Source organism: Myotis lucifugus, unplaced genomic scaffold (assembly GCF_000147115.1).
Source record: "Myotis lucifugus unplaced genomic scaffold, Myoluc2.0 scaffold_1438, whole genome shotgun sequence".
In the NCBI taxonomy this organism is placed as follows: domain Eukaryota; kingdom Metazoa; phylum Chordata; class Mammalia; order Chiroptera; family Vespertilionidae; genus Myotis; species Myotis lucifugus.
In genome coordinates this window covers 18,725-35,344 of record NW_005872486.1, presented here as the reverse complement: position 1 = coordinate 35,344, position 16,620 = coordinate 18,725, and the positions used below count along the sequence as shown (strand labels likewise).

Below are 16,620 nucleotides of genomic sequence, written 5' to 3'. Positions count from 1 at the left end.
CAAAACTTGCATCTGTTTCTGTGTTTCTTACCCGTCCTTGCCTCTCCTCGCCCAGGTAATGGGTCTGGTCTGGTAGGTTTTGTGTTTATCATCCCCTTGCCTTAAAAAAAAAAAAAGTTTCATGACATAATATTTGTACGTTTTCCGTTTGCTTTTTCTTCTGGGCTTTATAAAAATTGCGTGTGATCGTAGTCTGTTCATTTCATTGCCGCACAGCGATGTCTTCATCTTCCATCGCTCACGGGCGTTTTGATTGTGGGTTGTTTTTTATTTTTATTTTGTTTTGCTGTCAACAGTCGTGCCCTCGGAACATTTCTTGTTTCTTGACTCCGGTGCCCGAGAGCAAGAGCCTCTGTAGCACGGAGGGCAGATCGCGTTGCCAAAGTTTTAGGTAGTCGGGAGCGACATCGATCGAAATGCCGGAAATGAAATGAATCAAAAGCACGAAAAACGTTAGGGTTCTCCCTTCTGTTCTCGTGGGAGGTGCGTAGCGGTAAGGATTCGTGCCTATGTTTTGAGCCTGTGCCTGAGAAACCCGGATTTCTTGTTCACCTGCGTGTGATGGATCTTTTCCTTTGAAATCACATCGTGAGCCGTCTGGCAGTAGGCGTGACCTTTTTCAGTGTGAAAATCAGAGAGCCCTGGCCAGTGTGGCGCGGTTGGCGTGCCTGTCCCATACACCAGCGGGTGACGGGCTGATGTCTGGGCATATAGGGGAGGCCACCAATGGGTGTGTCATTTGCACGTGGATGTTTTTTCTCTCTCTCTCTCCCTGCCTCCCTCTCTAAAAAAAAAAAAAAAAAGTAGGAAAAACACACTTGATTGTATGTGACATCAATCACTCTGGCTGTGTTCCCCTCTCCCCGCTGTGTAATCTGGCAAATGACAGTCACACCTTGGACATGTTGTGAGTCTGGTTCCAGATCGCCTTCATAAAGCAAGTATCGCAAATAGCCCTGGCCCGTGTGGCTCAGTGGGTAGAGCGTCCGCCTTGGGGGCACATGCCCTGGTTGAGGGCTCGATGGTGCAGGAGGCCGCTGATCAATGATTCTCTCTCATCATGGATGTTTCTATCTCTCTCTCTCTCCCTCTCCCTTCCTCTCTGAAATCAATAAAATATATATATATTTTTTTTATTTTTTATTTTTTTAAAGATAATGAAAACAAGCCACGAGCTGTCAGGAAATCTCTGCAAATCATTAAAAAAAAAAAAAGGATCGCAAAGAATCTTCTTTTGCTGGTGGAGGGTCTTGTCTTCGGTTTAAAAAAAAAAAGGCAACTTCTGTGAAGCACAGGAAAGCGGAGTGCCATGAAACGGGATGTGCCTGCCCTCTGGTACCTCCCGCGCCCCAGCAGGCTCGGGTGAAAACAGCCTGTATGGGTTGATCCTTCGAGGGTCACAGCCGGGGGTTAAGGGGAGCCCCTGGCAGGTGGCAGGGCCTGCAGGAAAGGTTAGGGTGTCCTTTGGGGGAAGATCTGCGGGGGATATTCACCGGGAGCTGTTTGCTCACCACTCACTTAAGTACGTGTCCCTTCCTGGGCCGAGATTTGGGAGCGCCCAAGGTGAGCCTCTGTTTGTTTATCCTGCTCGCTGCAGGGACATGACAAATGAGGGAGCAGCATTCATTTCCTGAAAAAGGGGTGTGTGTGTGTGTGTGTAATAGGAGTTTATGTATAGCTTTGAATAACCTGTTTTTATTTAAAGGCATAGGCATAGAGATGATTTGAATTTATTATTGTTTTTTTATAGTATATGTCAGTGATGGCCAACCTATGACACGCGTGTCAGAGGTGACACGCGAACTCATTTTTTTGGTTGATTTTTCTTTGTTAAATGGCATTTAAATATATAAATTAAGTATCAAAAGTATAAGTCTTTGTTTTACTATGGTTGCAAAGATCAAAAAATGTCTATATGTGACACGGCACCAGAGTTAAGTTAGGGTTTTTCAAAATGCTGACACGCCGAGCTCAAAAGGTTCGCCATCGCTGGTATATGTAGTTTGCAGACAGATAATCAGGATGCTTTATTTTGGAAGGGCTGTTTTGTTCTGTCTTTTTAAAACTATATATGCTTTTTATTGATTTCAGAGAGGAAGGGGAAGGGGGAGAGAGAGAAACATCCATGATGAGAGAGATTCCTGGATCGGCTGCCTCTGGCACCCCCCCCTGCTGGGGATGGAGCTGGCAACCCGGGCCTGTGCCCTGACCGGGAATCGAACCCTGACCTCCTGGTTCCTAAGTCGATGCTCAACCACTGAGCCTCACCAGCTGGGCTTTGTTCTGTTTTTTAAAAACCTCATTTTTGGATTTGATTATAAGGGCAACGTGTTTTGGGCTTAAAAAAAAAACCACTTGAAGAAGGAATAGAAAGTTAGAGTAAGTAACCATTGTTGATGTTTGGCCGGTACACCCCCAGCCTTTCTGTTTGTGAGCATTCGCATCTCTAAACAAGTTGAATTCAACACAGGATTAGCCTGCCTCCCCCTTCAAACCTTACCCCAAAGGCGATCCGTCTCCATAGACAGTAGAATGGAAGCTTTTCACTGACTGTAGACCCTCCATTTCTACAGTGGCCTCCCAGCGGCTGGTGGTGCCAGCGTGTTGTAGGTGTTCAGAAGGTTTGATGAATGAATACGCTTTCTTGTTAACTTGGAATCTTACTGTGTAATCATCAGAGAATGTCACCTGTTTGGTGCTTTTCAAAATTGTGTTAGTGACTATAACGTCTAAAATTTTTCTATGACCAGGAAAGCTTTTCTTTTGACAGCTAGTGATCCACGCATTTATCTTTTCACCTTTTCCTCGCTGAGGCTGCTAAGGAGAGAGAAGGGGACTTACAGCTGCCAGTCTGTCTCCTATCACTGTTCTGTGTCGAGCAGCCGACGTGGGTATGTGACACGGCGCGTGAACATACTTGAGGATTATGGATGCTTTTGTCCTTTGCTATCCTGTGGTCGCAGCATTGTGATCCCTGTTCCTTTTAATTTATTTTTGATTTTTTTACTAGAGGGCCAGTGCACGATTCCTGCACTGGTGGGGGGCGTGGCCTGCAGGGATCGGCCTGCTGTGGGAGCATCGCGCATCTCAGTCAGCTGAGTGGCTGTGGACTGTGGACCTATCCTCTGAGCCGCTGTGGGAGCGCACTGACCACCAGGGGGCAGCTCCTGCATTGGGCATCTGCCCTCTGGTGGCTAGTATGCATCATAGCGACCGGTTGACCAGTCCTTCTGGTTGTTCCACTGTTTGGTCACTGGGCTTTTATATATATAGGTATTTTATTGATTTTTTACAGAGAGGAAGGGAGAGGGATGAGAGTTAGAAACATTGATGGGAGAGAAACATCGATCAGCTGCCTCCTACACGCCCCCTACTGGGGATGTGCCTGCAACCAAGGCACTCGCCCTTGACCGGAATCGAACCCGGGACCCTTCAGTCCTCAGGCCGGCGCTCTATCCACTGAGCCACACTGGTTAGGGTTCCCTGTTCCTTTTTAATTCGCATCTCTTGTTCGCCCGCTGGGCTTAAAGCGATTCGCTGTCTCTGAGAAAGATGCGTCTTCTTTCAGCTGGTTTTTGCTTTCTTATCCATTTGTTTCCTCTGTGCGTCGTATTCTGCTGAATGGCCTGTCACCACCTCCCCTTCCTGCCATACTCACTCTGCTTTCTCCCCTTCATGTCTTAGAAGATGCACATCAGGGACTGCACGCCCAGGCACAGACCTCGCTTTCGTAGGCAATGTGTATTTGTCAGGGAAATATATTTGTTTACTTATTATTATTTTAACAATATTTTTATTGATTTCAGAGAGGAAGGAAGAGGGAGAGAGAGAGAAGAAACATCCATGATGAGAGAGAATCACGGATCAGCTGCCTCCTGCACGCCCCCCACTGGGGATCGGGCCCAAGCCCAGGCATGTGCCCTGGAGGGGAACCGAACCCGGGACCCTTCAGTCCTCAGGCCGAGGCTCTACCCACTGAGCCACACCAGCGAGGGCCAGGGAAATATTTTTAAAAATCACTTGTTTTCTCCATTAGCTGGTGGTTTTCAGACTTTCTCCTGAGTGAGCCCAGCCATGTTTTGCTCGTGTCAGAGGGGTCCTTTCAGCCATGTCCCCCGCCTGTGGGGCCCAGGGATGACGCGAAGGATTCACTTCTGCTGTAGGAAGACGAGTGTGAGCTGTTCTCATCCTGTGAAATTCTAAAGCCGGCTCCAGTCTGCTCTCTCTGTACCAAAGGCTGTTCCTCGTAGACTAGAGACCGAGCCTTGATAGGGACTTTCTAATCAAAAGGGAATCGAGAACAAGTTGTTCGTCAGCTTGTTCTCCTAAGTTGTTTGCAGTTGATGTCAACCTCCGAGCAGCTCCCACAGGGAGACACAGTCAGTCCTTTGACTCGGTGATGTTGGGGAAGTGATACTGTCACGTCCAGTCGGGGAGTCCGAGACCTCGCAGACACCGTGTTCCTGTGAGGCAATATTGTTGTTAAATAATCGCGGGCGTGCTGTCACTGTCCTCCCTTTATTTCTGCTGTTTCCTTCTGCTGCGGATTTAGAAGGCGAACACAATACCTTTATTTTTAACCTGTGAGCCGCCTTAGGATGGTATTTATCACCTTGAACTTCTTTCAAGGAGATCCCGGAGGACTCCGAGCAGTCTGGAATAGCCACGTCCACCTCTCTGCTCTTCTGGCTCTAGATCGAGAGTGATCTCGGTGTTATACTCGGCCCGGTGCACGAAATTCACGCACAGGTAGGGTCCCTAGGCCTGGCCGGCAATCAGGGCCGATCGGGCCTTCCTTCCCCACCTGCCGGCTGCCGGCTGGGCCCCCTTCCCCGCTGCTGGCCCGGGCCTTCCTTCGTCCCATGCTGCCCTTTGGTGGTGAGCGCACCTCATAGCGAGTGGTCGAACTCCCGAGGGGATACTTTGCATATTAGCCTTTTATATATATAGATTGCGATGCAGGCCTGTTTTATACAAATAATTAACTTTGCAGTGAGATACCGTGTTGGGGCAAAGGTTTCTTTGGTTCCCATCACCGTCTACTGGTTTTATGCTTGCCAGATTTTAAGACTTAAGCATTTGCCGTGTCTTTTTCTATAACCCTGCGGGATCGGGGCGTCTGGAGCCTGCTCTCCCCAGTCCCGGCTGTAACTCAGTTTGTCTACTGTGTCTGCTGTTGGCGCCTGTGCCTCTTCTGCTTCCCGTGTTCCTCAGCGCGTGTCCGTCCGTCCCACCGTGGAGGACAGCCTGGACCTGACTCCTGAAGTGCCGGGCATTCAGAGCCGAGAGTCCGTGCAGAGGATCTTGGGAGGAGACCTGTGAACGGCCTTTCAGTCTGTCCACTTCAGAGGCAGAATGGCGCCTGCAGCTGTTGGGCTTCTGCAGGGAATCGCTCCATAGTCATGTCTCGTCGCAATTATGTGCGTTTCCCTTTCTCACAAAGGCGTCTCTTTTTATCCAAAACCAGCCCCTAGGCTTTGTGTTCTAGACGTGGATTTTCTTGGAGGAAAAATGCTCGCAGGGTTTGAACTTTGAAAACTGTAAACTTATATTAAAAATTCTTTATATAAACTTAACGTATATTTGAAGAAGAGCCACTTTAATTTGCTTTCAGTTTGAATTTGTTTTTATAACTCAGTCAGATTTTTTGGTAAAGGTGAAAAATCGACTTTATTGAATGAGGTGAATGCTCAGTCAGATAATGATTCATGTCGGAGTCATATTTGATGGGCCAACCTGTTAAAACATAAGCAGTTCTAACAAAATAAACATATAGTAACAGGTAGCAAATTTAGTAACGCTTAAAGTGATACGAGGTCTTTTTTTGTTTGTTTAAAAATCAGAGTGTCCATGTGCTCTCTTTAGAAACTATAGTAAAAATAACATTTACTATGATTTAGTAGTTTAAGGGGCGTATACCCTTCAGCTGCGTCTTAGGGCGCCCATGCCGCCTTAAAGCACAAAATAGTGTCCGCCCTTATTTTAAAAAACAACATAAATAAACATCCTCAGCTGCCTACCCGCACGGGGCATGAGGACGAGTTGCCTTTTCCTGTTCTGGACGCCCACCTGCTGTGCCTCAGTGTGAACCCGGAAAACACACATCGTCACACCTGTACGTGTGCGAATAGGGAAGTGACATTTCTGCCCGACACTTTTCAGTTTTAAGTGGAAATACCGATTTTTGGTGTCGCTGCCGAGTTCGCTCTCGTTACACCGAGGACGTACGTATCAGAATGTGATCGGCGGCGTAGACATCCGTGCGTTGGGGTCGGTATTTTAAGTGCTGTGTGTTCTCACCTAAGGTACAGTCGTCTCCCGGAGTCTTGGAGGAAACGCTGTTTTGTTCCTCTCTGCGCAGCGTGGCCGTGGATTTCTGTGGCCGTGGATTTCTGTGGCCGCTCTAAAATGTAAACTATTCAGGCAAAATGTCAACTCCCTGAAAAGGGGGTCTTCTCGGCTCTGAAAAATACCAAATGCTAAAAGCCTCGTGTTCTAAGCAGTTGGTCACCGAACTACAAACTCACGCTGCTTCTGTGAGGTTTTCACGGCTGTTCGTTCATTTGTTTTTACGCAGACAAAAGAGTCAGCAAATAGCAGAGGAGGGGGCAGCGGGAACATTCCGTTCTGTTCCTTTAAGAAACCAGCTTAGCCTGGGGTTTAGTGGGTGTAACCTACCCTGCTAGCCAGGAAAAGTTCTTTAGGATGATGGGTAGTGGCCGTGTCCAATCACAGGCGCCGGTTTCGCCAGCGGGGCGGGGACTTGGCGCCTCGGCCACTGGAATGGGCGGGGGCGGGGCTTGGCGTGCAGGTTTGGTTGGCCCGGGCACAGCTTCAGTGAAGTTAATCTGAGGTGAAGCAAACAACATTGTGGAGGTTTTGTTGGTAGGATTTTTGTTCTCATCTTCTCCTGACCCTTCCTCCTGCGCTCTGATCGCTTCCGCTCTGTGTCCGCCCGGTTCTGTCCTGGTCGCCGTTTCTGATGCCAACAACGTGAGGAGTAGGCAGGGAGCAGAACAAAAGGGCTGTTTGGGCAGGAAATCGGTGCTGAGAGATCAAACTCGACTTTCTTTTACCGTGATTTTCAGGTCCGAATCTGAGTGTCATTTAAAAAAAATGTCCGGGTCAGATCCGCTCCAGCAACCGCTCCGCTCGGGGCTGGCCTGCGGGGCCACCTACCTGCCAGGTTCTGCAGCCGACGGCGCGGGGGGCGACCTGAGGTCCTTTTCCTGGAACTCGAGGTGGGAAGTGGCTGGAAGACGTGGGAAATGTGTGTGTGAAAAGCTGAAATGCCCGTTAATTTCCCCCCTGCGCACCCCCCTGCCTTTTAACTTCAGTTTATTCTAAATTTAGCAATATGTTAGCATTTCTAATATGCTTATCCTTTTAGCTTTCCTTTAAGAAATTATTGATTTATCGTATACGGACAAGGTGAAACTGCTTTCTCCTTCAAACTTTATTTCCAAGGCGTGGGTGATTGATGAACACGCTTTGTAACAGGGAATGAATCCCATGTAGGCGCCCAGAACTTTCTTCCTAAAGGATCTGTGAGTCTGTTGACAGTTCCCACCGAGGAAATCATTGTGTTATTGCAGGGCCAGAAGGTTTCTTTAGATGCTGTTTTCTTCACAGTGTTGTTCTTTGATTTCATAGAAATTAAGGTATAAAAGTTGGAGTAATCAACCCAAGTGCTAGCTAAGCATTTCAGCCAGTATAATGCTTCTATTTGCTAAACCGCTTCTGCACATCACACAGTGGTTTTAAATTAATGCTTTTCTACTCTATTGCTTAAGTAATGCAGCAGTAATAATAATAATAATTTTTTAAAAATTAAGAAAAGTCATTCACACACCCACAAGATCTGTGTGGTGGTCTTATCTTTTTTATCTTCCCTTCTATGTCCTACCATGTTCTTGTATTTTTCCCACAACTGTAAAGAAGTGCAGTGTTTTTTTTTACTACACTGTATCATCTGATGTTCAACTAGTTTTAATTTCTGTTGCTGTATAATTTTTTTTGTTAGTGGGACCTTACTTTAGGCTTTTGCCTGTGTTATATTTAGATCGTTCCTAATGTTTCACCATTTAAAATGGCATTGCGTTGAACAGACTTCTATGTGGAAATTTAAAAAACATTTCCCTTTTCTTTGAATGGTTCATTTGCTTTGGGAAAATCGCCCGGAGTGGGCTTACCTAGATCAGAGGATGCGAACACTTCATTGGCCAAATTGCTTTTCAAAAAGGATGTTCCAGCTTCTATTGCCCCCAGCGGGCAGTGCTTCCAGATCTCTTTAACGTGGCCCTGGAATGTTCTGGTAACGTGTGCCTCTCCCGCCCTCGGACTTGTTCATCGTTTTGCCTAAACCAACAGCCTAGTTTAAATTCTCTTTTCCAGGATGTAGATGGATCTAAACCCATTTTCTGGACATTAAAATCACCTCAAGGACATGGGGAAATTTTTAAGTGAGCAATTATATCTTTGGGTATTTTACTCATTACATCTATTGCTTTCTATCCATGAAGCCCTTAATACAGTGGTTCTCAACCTTCCTAACGCCGCGACCCCTTAATACAGTTCCTCATGTTGTGGTGACCCCCAATTTCATTGTTACAAATTGAACATAATGAAAGCATAGTGATTCATCACAGAAACAATACGTAATTATAGATGTGTTTTCCGATGGTCTTAGGCGACCCCTGTGAAAGGGTCGTTCGATCCCCAAAGGGGTCGCGACCCACAGGTTGAGAACCGCTGGCTTAATATTTCACACGGGCCCTGTGGTTCAGGCCTGCTTTCCTGGGCACCTGCTGCTGGTACGCACAGGCCAGAGGAAATACCTTCTGAAATGACACATCTCAGGATCAGTGCAGGAGAGGGGGCTGGGGCAGCGCCCGGCGACGTCCCTCTGCCCGTCCCTGAACAGACAGGAGCACCTGTGTCACTGTTGGCGCAGTTCTGAGTTTTTAAAATGCAGCGTAGATGCAGAACGTGTCCGTACAGATGTAGGACTGAAAGCGGTGTGTCAGCACCTTCCTCGGATTTCACAGGCTGTCAGTTAAAGGGGAGAGGGCTGCATCCCCGAGGTGGCCCCCGCATGCCGTCTGTCCGTCTGTCCGTCTTTAAGAGCCTGCTTTGTTGGCAGTCACTGCTGATCACGTGGACTCTCGCCAGAGTCTGTGAACTGGAATAGCTGCACCTGCTCACGTTATGAAACTTGTTAACTGTTGTTCCAGAATAAACTTGCGAAGTTGTTCTAAAGCAAAAACCGAGACAATTCAGTCCTAATGCCGTTTTTAAACGGGAGGCGGTGGGAGGTCCTGGGTCCAGCGCTGACTCATTGATGCAGCCGGGGGCTGAGCCGGTGTGACCTTGCGTTTGTCTCGCTCATGTTGAAACTTAAATAACTTATCTGTAAATTTTTACTTCACTTTACTGATAACTTAGTGTATCCAACTTTCCGAGCCAATGTTGGTTATTGTGTTTGTTTCAGGGGAAGGCTTTTTGCGTGGTTTTGTTTGTTTTAATGTCTATTTTGTTAGACCTGAAAAGTTCAATTTTCCAGACACTGGTTTTCTTATTTGGAAAAGAAAAGAAAAACCTAAAACTAACCACTTTTAATTAGTGACAGAATTCTTCTGAAATACATCTTCTAGGCATTTGAATTTCCTAGAGAAGCCAGCATTTAGACAAATAAATACTTTATTCATGAATAGACCGATTGAGTTTCACTTGCATATTTAAAAATTTGTGTTGCTGCTTAAATATTTATGTCATGAATATTAACTTTGTCCTGCATTTGAGGAAATGTCTTTAATTTTCTTCTTAACCCATTAATTTTATTGCCGCCAGGTAGAGATGAAGATACGGTAAATATAACACTTTAGGGAAAGTCATTTCGGGTTTGGCTGGAGGTTCCTGTTAATGGGCTCCCTCCTCTCCTAGTCCCCTGGGGGCAGGAGAACTTGGAGGAAGGCGTGTCTTTCATCCTTTTCCGGTCGTTTCTCTCCTGTCCTGTCTCTGGTTGGCCTCACCCGGGTATCTCGTTCTGCCTTTTAGTAAGAAGTTTGCTTCAGAGGCAGAAACCCGTTTCCTAGCGGGAGAAGTGAACTGTTGAAATGACGTGACGTTGGGGCAAGATGAGACGAGTGGCGGCTCTACCTCATTCTTGTAGAATCGAGAGAACCTGCGCTTTATTTTTTCTAATAGCAGGAGGAGTGATTTGCATGGGCAGTAAGTCGGTAAAACGTACCCTGGGAGCAGTGACAGGGTCTGTCCTCCATCCCAGGGGACGCGACCGTCGGCCGTGTGTGTCCTGAATGGCTTCTCTGTGAAAGTCGGCGAATGTGTGAGGAGGGGACTCTTTGTTGATAACTTTTTCCTTCTTGAGACTCTCCCACTCGTGTACTAGCGCTGCCTGGGCCCTCCTGCTGGAGCCGTCCGTCCTGAGTCCGGGAATTGCACAGGGTGCTGACCTGCCCCGTTCCCACCGGCTTCTCGGGTAACCTCCAGTCCCTTTGTGCGTCTGCGTTGTTCCGAGATCTGCATCTTAAATCCAGGACTTTTATTTGCGCTTGAGTCCCATAGCCATCCCTTCCTCCAGCCCTGGACCTCAGCAAGGCTAAACCCACCTGCTCATGTTGTCCTCCCAGCAGCTCCCTGGGACCCTTTCCCTCCCGGCACAGCCGGTGGGTGGCAGGCAGGGAAGTCTCCTCCTGCACCCAGGGAGCCCCAGCTTCCTGTCAGGTTTACGTCCACAGCATCGCTGGACTCCACAGGCTGTTCCTCCATCTCGGCCCCAGGCCCCGCTGGCTCCTCACTCGATGACTGGCCTGCCTGCTGGCTGATGGTCGCCTCCAGCTCTGGCTCTGCACCCCCCTCTGCACCGTGCGGCTCGCCGGCCTGATTCCTTGTTGCCCTTGGAGCGTTCTTGCCTACCTGGGGTGCGAGACCACACCAGCCAGTTCTGCGCTGAACATTCCCGCCTGCAGCCCCTAAACACTTTGAACAAGTTCCGGGTGTTCCCTTCATGTAACCAGTGAGGCCCTTTAGGAAGGCTGCCTGTGGGCCCACGGTCGCCTTCGCTGACGGTGGCTCCACACTTGGACCTGACCTTGGCCGAAGCCCTTCCGTGCCTCCCAGGCCGGCCCTCTGCGTCGCCACCTTCCCCCCTCGGCTCCACTTCACTGGGTCTTCCTTCGAGGGAGACTCCACCGTTTGGCCTTCATCTAAAAGTGCTTGAAGGAAAACATTTTTTAAAGCAGTTCTGACAATTTTTTGGAACATCCCAAGCAAGATAGACACTTTAAAATGTGCAGAATATCTCTATGTATGAAAGCCCAGCGACCGGAACGACCAGTGGCTGTGACGTGCACTGCGGCAGCCAACCAGCCTGATCCGGTCCCAATCGCTCCCGATCGGCCCCCAACACCCCAATCGTGTGGGGCCGGCCAACCAACCGCCCGCAGCCCCTCCCCCCGCCAGCCCTGCCCGATGGGCCTCCATTGGGGCAGGCCGGCCGGACCCCACCTGTGCACGAATTCATGCACCGGGCCTCTAGTGAAAAGATAAAAGAATGAGACATAGGGAACATAAAGGTAGTTACCATGTGTGGTAAGTTTTGAGTTTCAAAGCTGTTGAATTCCTCACGTTTAATAAAAGCTGGAGGCCAGGCTGTGAGAGGAGGGTGAGGTCAGGTGTGACAGGCTTTACCTGAGCCATGAGACCTGCTGACCTCCTCAGGCATCAGGGAGCCCGACCTGGGGCCACTTTTGCCTCCAGGTGTGTGAAGCGTCCACCTGTGAGCACATGTCAAGCTGCTGGTCACTTAAGGTAGGAAAACAGGCTACACATTTTCCACATCAAATATCACATCATCAGAACAGTGAGATGCTGCAGCTAATCTCACCTAGAAAACAGTTGAGGTAAACGTAGAAATAGTTGATTTAGAATCACTTTTTATTTCAAATACTATATTTCTTTCCTCTTTATTTCTCTTCATTATTCCCCACTAGCATATTTTAAGGCAAAAGCACCTCCATTGGGCTTAAACATCCTTTTTCATCTGTAGTTTTGAAAGCATCTTGGTAGTAAGAGAAAAAGATCAAGTGGATAGAACTTTTGAAAATATAGATGAATGTTGTTTTCTTTGAAAGGGTTGAATTCTGTAGTCCAGAGTTGATGCAGTTGTTAACTTTTAATAAAAATGCATGATTGCTCATTATAAAAGCAGAAGTCTTGGGGTTTGGGGTTTGTTTGTTTTTTTAACCATTACGGTATTTTAGAGGCAGAAAATGCCATTCTCCTCAATTTTTTTTAAAATATCTTTTTATTGATTTTAGAGAGGAAGAGAGAAGGAACAAGAGATAGAAACATCAATGATGAGAGAGAATCATTGATCGGCTGCCTCCTGAATGGTCAGGGATCAAGCCCGGGAATTGAACCGTGACATCCTGGTTCATAGTTCAACACTCAACCACTGAGCCACCATGGCTGGGCTCAAATTTTTAATTTGGCATATATCACTATCCAAAATAATTGCTGCTTTTTAGAATAATAAAAATGGAAAGTGACAGTTCATTTAATTGGTTTTAAACATTATAATATTTAATAATAATAAAATAATATATCATTTGAAAAGACTATTAATTAGCTTTCATAAACAGAATACAAAATAATTTCTCTTAAATTTCTAGGCAGTTGCATAAAACATATAATGTATCTTTTCTCAATGGATTTCAAATCTTGGTAGCTACTCACTTTTTGTCCCCAAATATGAGTGGCACCTCTCTCTATTAACACTTCCCTTATTGTGGTTGTCATCTCTAAATGCTGAAAAGGTAAAGTCACTTGTTCCCTACCACCTGCTATAGTTAGAACTGACCATGTTTTCTTACCTCTCGCCAACAAAAAGCACTTGCAAAAATCTTAAATAGTGGTTCTCCAGAGTGTATTATAAGAAACCTTTGGGGTTTTTTTTTGAATTACAGCTTTTGACCTAATTTTAATTGACCTGTTACTCTACAGTTATCAACTTTGCAGTAATTTGAAACCATCTTTCTTTCAGCTGTAAATACGTACTTACCAGAGGCCCAGCACACGAAATCGTACGTGGGTAGGGTCCCTAGGCCTAGCCTGCGGTCAGGGCCATCTTCCGCCCGCTCGCCATCCTACCATCGGAGCCTGCGGGTGTGTTGGGGGGTCAGGGACCTAGAGGTGGTCAGTGCACCTCATAGTGACTGGTCGAGCAGTCGTTCTGGTCGCTACGCTGTTATGGTCACTGGACTTTTATTACGAAGGATTGTGTTCTGTACTAACGTACTATTTTCCAGTAGGTGACTAAGGTAGTGGTTCTCGAACGTGAACCTGAAACTCCCGTAGGAGCTGGTTGGAGCGTGCTAATCCTTGGGCTCGGGCTCCAGAAATGGAGTCAGTCGGTATGGAGTGGGACACAGAGGTGTGCGTATTTCTGATGCTGTTAATCCGTGTATTTGAGAAACACCGGTGTAAAGGTTATAGAGGGAAATCCACGTTTAGTGATCATTTCAGGAAAAGTTGGCTTTTTCAACTTGCTTAGCTCCTGAAAGTGTGACTCAGAGTCCCTTGGGTCTTTGGTTCTGGCTGACATGAAGCCAGCTCGGTGGGACTTCAGCCTCCGAGCCGTAAATACATTGAGGCAGCGTTGGATCCAGTTGGCCCTCACCCAGCGGATTTAGGGTCAATCAATAAGGAGAACAATAAATAAATAGAGCACATTGTCGATGAAGTGGAAACAATTTCCCCCCCGAATGCTCAGTGGCTTCAGAGAGTATGGTGCTTAGTAATTTATTCTGTTTTATAAGGACACATAGAGATAGAAGAGAAGAGCCTGTGGGGAATGGCTGACGTCGGCCTGCCAGACAGTCCACCCGGTACCGCTGACACAGGAGCCTGCAGTTACCAAGGTGGTCTCTGTCCATATAATGCTGGCACCCGATCAGCGCAGGTTCCGGTGTGGACTCCTGAGTACTTTCAGAGCTGATGCGCTTCTTCTTTTCCTAATTAAGGCAGACTTGAAATTTGAAAATTTGTCAAATTACTAGTTTTTTTCAGTATTAGAAGTAATAAAAATATGCGTGTAGGGTATTTTAATGGTGTGAAAAAGAGACTCCTTCAATTGTGCTTTACATATATACTAGAGGCCTGGTGCACGAAATTTGTGCACGGGTCAGAGGGTGTCCCTCAGCCCAGCCTGCACCCTCTCCAATCCGGGACCGCTGGCTCCTAACCGCTTGCCTGCCTGCCTGATCGCCCCTAACCCCTCTGCCTGCCGGCCTGATCACCCTTAAGCGTCTCTGCCTCGGCCCCTGCCACCATGGCTTTGTCTGGAAGGAGGACCGGAAGATGTCCGGTCCATCTGGTCTAATTAGCATATTACCCTTTTATTAGTATAGATATAGATATAGATATAGATATGCTTTTAAAAACGACCTATGGGTGCCATTAAATTCTCAAAGAGAATATAGTACAAATCAGAAAGTCTTAAAAACAGACTTGTCATTGGGCATATTATTTTGAGATTGTCATAGATTAAATGGCCTGGAAGGAGGGAAGGAGTTCATTGACACTGGACTCGTACGCTCTACACTGTTCAAGCATCCCCTGATTGACCCCACAGATTAAAGGTGGACAAGTTTGTTGGTTAGATTTTTACTTGGGTGATTGGATTTCCTATAGTTGATATATTGGGGGTTCAGAGTTTCGTTTTGTTTTTAATGTTTTTATTGATTTTTAGAGAGAGAGGAAGGGACAAGGATAGATATATAGAGAGGGGACCGTCACCTATCGCCCCCTGCTGGGGATGGAATCCGCAACCCAGGCATGTTCACTGGTGGGCAGACAGGTGTCCTTTTGGGTCCTGGGTCAATGCCCAACCCCCGAGCCACACCTGAGCCCCCCCAGCGGGACCAGCCTTTGTTTCTGTCATGTGGATAAATGGAGGTCAGATGTGAATTCATTATATAAGCATTTGAGAGCCTAGAACTCTGTCAACATAGAGAACCTGTTCCATGCAGGGTGTGCCAGGTACTGGCTGGAAATGCAGTCTGAGCAAGACCGATGACTCCTGACATCCAGTGCTATCAAACTGCACGCCCAGCCCTGGCCGGTGTGGCTCAATGGATAGAGCATCGGCCTGCAGACTGAAGGGTCCCAGGTTCAGTGCCGGCCAAGGGCACGTGCCCGGGTTGCGGGCTAGATCCCCAGTGTGGGGCGTGCAGGAGGCAGCCGATCCATGATTCTCTCTCATCATGGATGTTTCTGTCTCTCCCTCTCCCTTCCTCTCTGAAATCAATAAAAGAAATATATATATTTTTAAAAGAAAGCTATGCCAGAGTGTGTCTTACCATCTAATACCAAAAATGGCTTTCTTATAACAAAATAAAAACAAAAAACCGTCACGCCTAACCTTGGCCAGGAAAGTGACATGCGTATTGATGTGCGCTTCGTTTCTAAGAAGTGATGTTTTTGTCCTTGGTCTTTTCTTTATATATTTATCTCACTTGTAACTGATAGTATTTCTCTGCAAGATAACTTTTAACCAAGATGGATGCAAGAATATTTTATAGGGGAAAAATGACTTAATGGTTGTTGGATAATTAAAAAGAAAATCAACTGTGTATCCTTACTGCACATATTTATAATAAACCGAAATGGTATTTAAAACATACCAGTTGTTAAGAATTAAAAGTGTTACTAGATGGGTAGTAGCTTTTGTGTTAACTTTGTGGTAAACAAGTAAACGTTTTTAATTATATATTTTTTTAAAATTTGTTTTTATTGATGTCAGAGAGGAAGGGAGAGGGATAGAGAGAGAGAAACATCCATGATGAGAGAGAATCATGGATCGGCCTCCTCCTGCACGCCCCCTACTGGGGATCAAGCCCACAACCCGGGCATGTGCCCTTGACCGGGAATCGAACCATGACCTCCTGGCTCATAGGTCGATGCTAACCACTGAACAACACAAGCTGGGCTTAATTATATTTTTTTGTAAAAATACTTTTAAGATCCAAAAGTTCTATGAAGAAGTCTCTTGGCCTCAAATTACCCAATTTACTATAAGTTAATCTTTAATTTTATACTTGAATACTGGTGGCTAATCTTTTCAAGAGAAGTACCTTTTTTTTTTTAATATATTTATTGATTTTTTTACAGAGAGGAAGGGAGAGGGATAGAGAGGCAGAAACATTGATGAGAGAGAAACATTGATCAGCTGCCTCCTGCACGCTCCCCACTGGGGATGTGCCCGCAACCAAGGTACATGCCCTTGAGCGGAATCGAACCGGGGACCCTTCAGTCCGCAGGCCGACGCTCTATCCACTGAGCCAAACCGGTTCTGGCAAGAGATGTACCTTTTTTTAAAAATTAAGTTATGTGAAAAATTGAGAACTCCTTAGGAATATGAATTATTTTGTAATGTAACTTTAATGATTGAGCTGCTGCCTTTATTTGGGAGGTATTTTTTGCAGAAATGCAATACATTACTTCATGTCAGTTATACTTTAAAATCTAAAACTAGCAAATAACGTTTAGTAGAATTTCTCAGAATTATACACTCCTACACACACAACTTTAAAAATTGGC

General features: G+C 46.4%; 2 long non-coding RNA genes across 2 annotated transcripts in view; both read left to right on the top strand.

The window, feature by feature from the left end:
* The window catches only part of LOC106695497, a 16,189-nt gene extending 1,993 nt beyond the window's left edge, over positions 1-14,196 (top strand). Inside the window, exons 2-4 of the long non-coding RNA XR_002827503.1 lie at positions 4,553-4,749; positions 5,215-6,885; positions 13,332-14,196. This is a non-coding gene — a long non-coding RNA (uncharacterized LOC106695497). The remainder of the gene's footprint in view (positions 1-4,552; positions 4,750-5,214; positions 6,886-13,331) is intronic.
* On the top strand, positions 6,917-8,499 carry LOC111824421. Its single transcript, XR_002827504.1, has 2 exons — positions 6,917-6,993; positions 7,089-8,499. It is a non-coding gene; the product is annotated as an uncharacterized LOC111824421 (long non-coding RNA).
* Positions 14,197-16,620: the final 2,424 nt, after the last annotated feature.